A 10,571-nucleotide genomic window follows, 5' to 3' on the forward strand; every position below is an offset into this window, starting at 1 on the left:
AGGGAAACTCTGCCAAAGGAAAAATAAATATTTTAAATGAGATCCACTAATTGCCAAGAACCTAAAATGACAAGTAATACTCTAGACTCATATAATGATCATTATTTGGAATGAATGTTCAGTCCCAGGTGACACGAGTTTACTTTTCAGTGGGTCCTTACAGTTTCAAACAGGAATCTTTACAGGGTAATGAATAAATATTAGTAGTGAACTCCATTTTTTCAGTGCTTATGATCCTATATGAAAGCCCGAATCACAAGGCATTTCAACTCCTTTGTGACAAGACAGTGTTACTTATTTGCATTATTTAACACAAAGATTCAATGAAATCTTTTCAAAAAGATACATAACCACAGTCATCAACCTAATTACGTGGATAGCACATTAAATTCTGTACAGTTCAGAAGGACTTGGAATTGACTTGTATTACGTGTATCATAAAATCATATGTGTATGAATTTTGTTATTGAGGAGGTGATCTATGCAGTAACCAGTCCTTCTTGTAGTTTTCTTAAATTAAGGAAGCCTGATATGAAAGACTAGATGTCTTCCTCTTGTTTCGAAAATAAGCTTCAGAAACAGCACACCAAAAATAAACTTCAGTAAAACCAAAACCTGGTTTCTACTGAAATCTTGAATATGAGCCTAATTTTTAAAGGAACAGCATTAGATATCTATGCTATGGCTTTTGGCAGGATGGGGCTCTTCTGACAGATAATTATTTCCTTCCTTCAGAGTTGAACTGCTCTAAACTTTCTACAGGATTGTTCTCCAGCTTGAACTTCCCTATTAGCTAAGTTTATTTGCTTTGCATCCAGACATGTTGGCAGTTTTCAGTTCTAGCTCCAGAAGTCCAGATGGTTCAATGAAAGTGAAGGATAATGCCATATGACTTAGGTTATACTTGTTTTTTTCCTCCAGTACAAAAAGGAACAGCTTAATCTCAGGTCATATTTGTAATTCAAACTGAGAGGAACAGTAAACAAGAAGAGTTATGCTTTTGTTCTGAAAGGGACAGTAAACAGGAAGAGAATGGTTTAGGTAAAAAAATATAAGACGCAAAAAGGCTAAACCCAAAACACCTTTAAAATAAGTAACTTAACACCATCGTTTATGCAGAAGGCCATTATTATGAACTGTGGACCAAATTTAAACCTGAATGTTATCCGACTTGTATAGAGACAGTTGGTAGACACATTATTCTCAGGGATTCAGAGGAAAAAATAAGGATCTTCACAGTAAAAAATAACCTTAATGAAAAAAAAAGTTATTTCAAGCAATTATTCTTTAAGCAGTGAAACATTTGCAACAGTTCCACATTCAGCTCATTTTATTTTTCCACAAGCTCTGTGCTAATTCACTGCTGGCATCTGCTGGGCAAACCTTACAGAGATTGTTACCACTGCAGAGGCAGAATTAATTTCTTGCTACAGAACTTGACTGTTTCAGCTTTCATTTTCACCAGAGGGTTTCCAGCCCTCCTGCTTTCACCCAGAAGAGAGGCCACACAGGACAGGAAGGATGATCATCTGGTAACAGGCCTGATATGTGGTCTGGGGTTTCTGGATGGATTAAAGCTCTAGTTTTAGCCTCATGAAGAAGAGATTTATTAGGGTGACATGCAAGAAGAACGCAGAAAATCTGTCTAATCCCTTATCTATCACCCTGACCTTGCCACCTCCTTCTCTGCATCTCTCCATTGGACTACCTTAAGTACAAGAATTTCAGCCTTAACAAAACACAACTGTGCCTCTTCAGCAGTTACCAAGTACATACTCACTTAAGACAGCACTTGTTTCACTGATTTCAAACAAACCGAAAGGCCAGTTTATTGGCTCAAGTGATGCTCCACCCCACAGAAAGGGATCTCAGCAGCACTTTTCTCTTTGCAGTGTAGGCTTTCCTCAGCAGCCATGATCTTGAGAAACTAAAGCAAGAATAGAGAACAAAGTTCTCAGGCTGTGTCAGCTGTGAACTGTTTTGCTACAGAACATGAGAATGAGCATACTTCTGCCTGTTTTCAGAAAAAAGAACAAAAATATTTTTGAGTACGCTTTCCCACACCTGCATACAAGTAACAGGAGAGAATAGGAAAAAAAGATAATTTTTTTTGAACATAAGAATGTAAAACTCTTCAGAAAAATACTTGTATTTTAGCTCATCTAGCCTATTTATTCATCATTCCTATTTACATAAATGCCTAACACTTCAGAATCTTGTGCAGTGTTTGGTCTTGAAGATGTGTTTCTGCACTTAACACCACAAGCCGCTAACCTCACATACACGTGAATGCTGCAGCTCACAAGAAAGTTGCACAGACCGGTAGAGAATATTGAAATCTCTGCCACTTATTCTGGAACAGCTGTTACAAAAGTAAATCATCTTCCTTATATAAAACAGTTCTGGCAATTTAACTTCAAACAGATATAGTGTTTCTTTATGGATCTTTTTTTTTCTCTGCATTCGTAAGGCTGTTTAAACACACTGCTCTCATCAATGCTTACAGATTCGCTGACAGTTATCGCAACTATTGCTGTTGTTTTAATGCAAGAGAGTTACTTTCTCTGGTATGTATTAATGCAAGGTTTGGGAAAATGCAGCTAGATATGCACGCATGCTCAACACCTCACCAGCACTGCATGCAATACTCACATTTTCCTAGAGGAAGAACAGTCCATATTGACTTCATACGGGGACTACCACACTTTCATTTTTACATCCTCTTTACATGACTGGTTTTTTGCATACACACACACACACATAGATATCTCCACAGAAAATACGCATACAATAGAAATTAGCTTTTGTTCTAAAGCAACATACACTATCTATGCATGTACCTGAGGATAGCAATTTTTCTAAAAGTTGTGAAGCGTTATTTTTCAGTGATGTTTATCTGCCAAATCTGTTCTGTAAAATTCATGGAATATGCTTAACTATGTATAAACTACTACAGCAGGTTTTACCTCACCTAAGTATAATTTGCAATTTCATTTTTCTTCTCATTTCCTGCAGTATAACAAAACTGGATTTGCTCTGTATTTTAAACACTCATACATTAACTGATGTATAATCTTTTACATATTATGTATCCCTAAAACTCCACCTGCTGAGGCAAATCTATTGCCTTATCTCTTATAATTTCTTTTTTATTGTTTTATGTATTATCATAGATGGATAAATTCCACAGTCATTGAAATGCCAAATATTTCATGACAGAGTCTTTAGAATCATAGAATCATTTAGGTTCAAAAAGACCTTTAAGATCATCAAGTTCAGCTTTACGGCAGGACAATTTTTTTTGTTCATATGGGTTTACCTCAGTTGTCTGAGCTGCTAGTATTAGTAATTTTTACTTGTAGAAGAGGAGAAGAAAACAAAGAATCCTAAACTCCCAAAAAACCAACTTCCCTTTGAAAGCTACCCATCCAAACAACAATGACAAATAAAAAAATGCATAAGAGAACATATGTTGCCATTGCATTTATTGAACAGAACTGTCCACTGAATGAAACAGCAAATTCTTCCTAAAAAAAATAATTATATTACAGTGTGGCCAAAACCAAAAATGTGATTGGGAGGTCCTTCTCTTGGACTGTGTTCCTTGAAAAATCATCAAGTATATCATCTGAGTAGCCTCATTATTCCTTGTCATTCCTCATCATGTCTAATATGTCAGCCCTTCAAAGAAAAAGAAAAAAAAACAAAAAACCAACCCATAGAACAAACTGTCTCCATCAAGTACAATGTTTGTACTACTAAACTGAAATGAAGATTAGTAGCTATTTCTTCCAGTATAGATATTTGTTTATGACACCTACATGGTGCAAACTCTGTGGCTGAAAAAATAAGATTCGTTTGTATAAACAACAAAGAGTCTGTACACATACTGGTATGAATAGTGAAGTTGCTTTTGGCCACTAATTTTCCCCCAAGTTGTCATCATACCATGATGCTGGAAAAAATATTTATACAGCTTAAGGAAGAAAAATGGTTCAATAATCACTCTACATGCTGGAATGAAATTCAAACTTAATTTCCAAGGAGAGTATTCTTAGAACATTTGAACATGAAAATACGTTGGTAGCACAAACCAAAATCCTACAAGGGTGCCAACAAAGATCAGTGGGGTCCATTTAACAGAGATGGGGCTTAAAAACATATTTGTTAATTGGCATTTTCATTTAGTGATTGATAGCTTGGAAAGCAATCATAGCTGATAAACTAAATAGGCTTAATTCCTGTAAATTTTAAACCTTGGTGCTGCATTTACAACAAAATACTTTTGTTTGCAAATTAAATGGAACATTAGTCATTTTACAGAAACATCTGTGTGTAAAGCAATATTTGAAACACACTCAGCTTCAGGGAAATAGTTAGATGGCATGAACTTCAGTGAGACTGAAACCAGCACACAAGTCAACTGAATCAGCGTCTAGCGCTGTTCTGTAGACATAAACTCAAGAGATAGCATATACCAGTGAGGCATTAATTGCATACAGGTCCTGAAGGCACGGAGCTTTCCTTCCTTGCCAAATCTTCATGTGAGGACAAAACATTGTAGTCAGGGAAGGTGAGAATTATGCAAGAATGCCCCAAATAAATGAGTTGCAATTTTCTGCCTCATTCCACTGTCTCTTGCATGACATTGCTCTCTGCCTTCTAGAGAAAAGCAGGCTTTGTTATCTGTCTTAGTCTTAGCTCTTTGTCTCCAGCTTCTCTTAATTCCTGGATATTCACAGAAAGGTTCAGTTAAAAGTAATTTTTGGACTATCCGAGAAAACTAAAGTTCATCCCCAAGTGTATTGAGACACAGCTTTTCTGGAGAAAATGCAGAAGAAAGTGTTAACTTACACGGAGCTGTGCACTAATAATAAATGCTGCTCCAGAGCATGTGACAAATCATGACGGTTTGCTAACGGTAGCTGAAAACATGCATAAACTGAGATCTCGCATTCAATTTCTAAACCAAATGCCAATGTCAAACCAAACTGACTGCAGATACTCTTTCCCTCCTCTCTAGGGACAGGTGATCAAGTGCCCGGTTGTGAACAAATGCCAACAAATAACATTCTAGAGGAAATGAGAAGGGAAAGAAAGAGCTGTCATGAGACTTTACATGGTCAAAGTCACAGGTGCAGATTAGCACGAATCTACCTATAAAGCCTCTAGTACTACAGTATAGTAATCACTCTAAATTATCAATATTTATAGAGATTTTCAAAAGGGGGCTTGTTATCATTTAACCAGGCAATTTTATGCTAGCAAGAGTATCCTCAACAAGTATCAATACATAAAACTCATTGCTATCGAACTCCAGAGTATAAATACATTTTACACTTCTATAAACTGGCAAATAACAGTTAATAAGGAGCATGACTACCTTCTCTTGGAACTCGGCTACCTCTATAGTACTATAACTTTGAGGAAAGATCTGACCTGCAGAATCATAGCTATTGGCTTCTAACTATTTATTCAACCTTTTTTTCTCCTTGCATGTTTTTATTTTTTTGTGTATTTAAAACACTCAAAATGTATGAACTTGCCTCTAATCATCCACAAAGCAACCTATGCTACCGGCTCCTCAATATTTGCCTGATTCTCAAAGTCAGTTTTCGCAGGTGATCAGCAGTTCTGACACCCTGGTGTTTGGCACAGGGGTTGGAGTCTGAGTCCCAAAACAGAAAAGCAAATTACAGTAATACAAAGAGAAAATACATTTGGATTTGCAAATCTTTGCTTTAGATTTAGCATGTATTCATGTCTGATTAAAACTCAGAGACTGAAAAAAACATTATAATTGGATTTCTAAAGCCTAGTCTAATTTTTCAACTTATTAGTAGTTCATGCATTTGGTAAATTTTCACTCTCTAGTAATTCTTTAAAGCATATCTTTGAAAATTAGCTGCATAAGAAGTTCTATGATTAGACAGATTCAAACCAATTCAGTAGCTTTGTTTATACAGCAGCTGCCAAGACTTGAGTCACTAAGTCAGCCTGTGACATGCCCGCTTGTATAACTTGTATTCTTTGGCAGCATTTGAGGTTTTTGCATATCTGTTGTTGGATACGTAACTCTACTCACATATCAAAAAAATGAAATGGAGTGATAAATGTCTGTGAAATCAGTTTTAAAACCGTACTCATTAAATCCAATGGAGATCAGCGTATTTTTTTACATCCTGCACCACCCTCTTACCTAGTGGTCAAAGAAAGGAGAAAAACTTGAAGCTGATAAAAAGCAAATCTCAGACCATACATCACACTTTTGATTAAAAGAACAGCTTCAAAATCCATCAGGATACTGTATTTTCTCTGACAGCAGAACGCAATCAATTCATCATTGAAGTACCATCGACTTTAGCCTGCTTCATACCAATAGCCACCTCTATGCAGAAAGAGAAAGCACATTCTGTCTTGCTCTCTCTCCATCTACTTAATTAAATTAGGGAAAGGATGAGAGAAAGGGTAGTAAACTTCAAGCAAGTTTGTTTCGTTTTTTAAGCTGAAGTTGGATGTGATACTGAAATAAGTGCTCTCCACCACTCAGAGATCTGTTTCAATAGTTTCCTGCAGATTTCATACCTCTGGGAGTTGTCTCCTGACTAAGTGGTTCAAGAACAACAAAAAAACAATAAATGTTTTGAGAGATCATTTGCTTTACTTCCTCTAATGTCTAGCAAATAGTTAGGCTTTTTAAACCATCAGCTCTTAGTCTTATAGACAGCATTTCAGTTCTGGATTAAAAGAGTTTCTAGTCACCAGCTGTTACTATTTTCCTTCTAAAAGAGAGGTTTATTTAGTGGAACAACCAACTCATCAATTTGATGACTCTGGCATCCTCTTTAGGTGGTGTAATAAAATCGAATTTCATATTAGATGCTAAAGCTCATCAGAGCTTGCGTAGCTGTTCCTATTTATCTTTCGCTGGAAAGAAAGGAAATGTTTTGTTTACTTTTTTGTCTCATTTTGCCTTTAAGGATTCCAGTAGGCCATGTTGAAATCTAGAATATTAATTACCTCGTATACCATTACGTCAGCATGATCTGGAGGAAACAGATTTTTCTGGGTGTCCTGTTCTAAATTATGTGAGTTAGAGTCAGACACAACATTTGATAGTTCAGGACTGGGGCTGCTCTACATGCAATCCGTTCTTCCTTATCTACTAAAGCACTGGTTTTACCTCCATCTTCTGCTAGTGCCAGGATGAAATCAAATTATACTATTATTTCCCATATTTGACCTTTCCACACACACAAATTCATGTTTTTAGACTTTGAGGTAGGGTGTCTGATGGTCAAGGATGAGAAAGAGGAGTAAAAGTATACATTAAGGAAGTTACTCTGTAGAGCTTGAGCTCTCCTTAGTGGACACAGAATCAGCGTTTCCCTCATATTTAGAATCAAACTGGTAATAGGTTAGTTTTCAGATGAATTGTGGTGAAACACATTCACATAACTGGAGAAGAACCTGAAGAGGAGGATCAGTCCAAAGCCCAAGAGATTAAGTGTCAAATCTCCCCTATGAGGGAAGAACATGAACTAGTTCCGGAGCAGAGAATAAAGGGTGAAGAGACAGAGAAGAATCCACTCAAGCTGCAGGAAAGCCTCATTAGAAGCCCCTTCTCCAGGTCAGAGAACTCTATGATGTTCTAGATCATCTAGATAATATCATCTAGACTCCCTTTCCCATGAAAGGTTGGACCAGATAACCTTTCAAGGTCACTTCCAACCTGGCCTGTCCTATGGTTCTGCACACTACTGTTTTGAGACCCTCTACTTGGGTCTACTGGAAGGCCCAACACCCTCTTCTGGAACTACTCATCTGCAGACCATCATAGCATCCCACAACCAGCCTGAACTTTAATGTGTTGACAAATTGCTCATGACAGCTAGTGGCAAGCAATGGCACAAAGACAGTGGATGGCTAGGAACTTCTTTCCTAAAAGTTCTAGGCTTTGGGTCAGAAGGAGGAGAAGGACAAAATGCCTTTTCGAATGCAAAGTTTTTGGTTTCTCCTTCTCAGCACTGAGTGTGGCTGCAAAATTCCATTTTCCATGCTAGATCCAGAGGTTTAGAAATTATACATAGAAGAATGGGCTGCAGAATTTTATTTCATACCACAAAACTGCTAACAACCACATAGTGTCACATAAAAAAAAAAACAAAAAACCAACCACCACCACAAAAACCTGAAACCAGTTGTGAGCTTGGCCACTACCTGGAAGAGTAGAGGTCCTGATTCCATGTGCACATCTTGATGAAGGAAGGGAAACTTCTACTTATGCCTTCATTTACATTTCTGCCCATAATAATGGACAGAAAGAACACATCTAACTCAGTCTAAGAAAATGAGGATTCTTTTCTTAAGCCGGTGTTGACCCAGATGTGAAAAGGAGGTATCTAACATTTTAAAGGGCTTTCTAGGCAGCAATATGCTGCTATGTTAAGGAAACTCAAGACTCGACAGACTGGAATGGAGTAGAATAATCTGAATGCCTGTATATCCCTCCAACACCAGCTCTAGCCAGGAGGTGGTCTGGGGACATTACTCCCCCTTTCTTGGCCCATGCACCTGCAGGAACTGATCAGCTGATCTGGAGCATGCAAAAAGTGCATCCTTAACTGGTCCTAATTCTACAGCTTGCAAATCATGACAAAAAAAATATCTGCAAGCTTAGAGAGCAAACTGGCAAAATGGACTGAAAGGCCAAGGAGGGAACTTACACTCTAGGCCACTGCTGCAGCATTTACTAAGATTTTTTTTGCCTTTGCAAAGCAGACAATTTTCAAGATGGAAGGCAAATTAAATCAGAATACTCTAGTAACGCAGGATTCCTCACATAAAAAGATAAATTTCTTAGTAAAATATTCTCTAATACCTCTAATTTCCCTGTAATATCTAATTTCTCAGAAGACACTGTTGGCTGTGCTAGCATCAAAAGGCTTTTAATATTTTTTAGCATTAAGGGGAAAAGTAGAAGTTTTATTTTATCCAAAAGATAAAAAATTCTTCACATCAAAATTTTATTGTCAGTGATAAACATGATCCTGAATTTAATTGGTCTATTTGAGACTAGGAATATGAGATGCACTTATGTTATTTCCCTTGTCAGAGAGGAAGTTTAGGGCAAAACACTCCTATCTTAAAAACAATGCATGTTGTTACATCATAGAAAGTATTTCCAGCATTACCAGCCTGAGCTCATATCATTTATTCTCGAGAATTCATGATCCTTTTGGAACTGAAACTCACTATGACCCTGCCTAACTAAGTGCTGCAAACAACTACCCTATTGTGTTATTATTTAACTAAAAATTTATATTCAAATATGATTTCTATTTTCTCATGAACACTATCTATCATTTATCATTTATCATACTACATAGGCTTCAGTGTACAATATATATTAGAAGGAAAGAAACTGATTGGAAAAGACTTGAAAGATCGTTTGTTTCTATAAATATTTTTAAACACCTTTGTAACAGAGCTCACCATACCTTCCTTACTCTCTTGTAAACACTTAAAGTAGCTAAGCAGGTTTTTAAAGATCACATTACATTATTATGGATGAAGCTCCAGAAAAAAGATGAATGCAGTGTTTCTGCTATCCTATATGGTAATATGTAGCAACAAGCACATGACCTGTACCACAGACTCTCTAACTCACAAGTTTTTAACAAAAGAAGCATACTTTAGATAGCTCCATGTGTGTGCTTGTTGCTTTGGGTTTGTTGTTTGGGGTGGTTTTTTTTTCCCCGATTTCTATATAATCACTTTTACCACACAGGCTCCATAAGAAAAAATGGAACAAATGTATGCCATCTTCTGTTTCTTGGGTAAAATGAGTAACACAAGTAAGCTTATTGAAAAGCTACAGCTTTGAAGGTCATGGTTAAGAAAACAGATAGGGCTGAAACTTACAATGACGAGTTAAAAGTGAAAAGAAAGTGGAATCAAGAACCTGACTATACCCATGCTGCCCCTGTTCCTTCACTGCCAGCAGTTCATCACATTTGGTGACGTCCCAGTCTTTCTCAATTAGCTGCTCCTTTAAACAAGCTGCTGATAAAGTAGCACAAGTACCAAGAGCTTCTCCACAGGCTTTTGTACCTAAAAAGATGTGTGACTCGACTTTCAGAAGGTTGAGCTAGTTCGTACCACTAGGGAGCACCAGCGTCAGCACTGGTATGGCATCTTGGGGACACAAGGGTGACTAGCAAACCCACATCCTGATCATGCAGGAAGATGTTTGTAAGGACATGGCCAGGCTTGCATGTTCTGCTTTTTTTTCTTGCACTTCCTGAGGAGGAAAGTCTACTGGATTAACTTTTAATTTCCAAACCACAGAGGGCATTTGCCAATGCAGAGCTCCTGAAATTTTTGGGGAATTAAACTGTACATTTATAATTTTCTCTCTTTTGGTTTTCAGGTTTTTTCTCTACCTGCAGCTAGTTTTTATAAAAATTCTTCAATTTCTCTGCACTTGTATGATTTGAATCATAGCGTTCCATGTATCCTTGGTTTCCAAACAATATGTTATGAAACCTTTTGTTAACAAATCTGAATGT

The sequence above is a fragment of the Buceros rhinoceros genome, unplaced genomic scaffold (assembly GCF_000710305.1).
Source record: "Buceros rhinoceros silvestris isolate BGI_N320 unplaced genomic scaffold, ASM71030v1 scaffold9194, whole genome shotgun sequence".
Taxonomy (NCBI): domain Eukaryota; kingdom Metazoa; phylum Chordata; class Aves; order Bucerotiformes; family Bucerotidae; genus Buceros; species Buceros rhinoceros.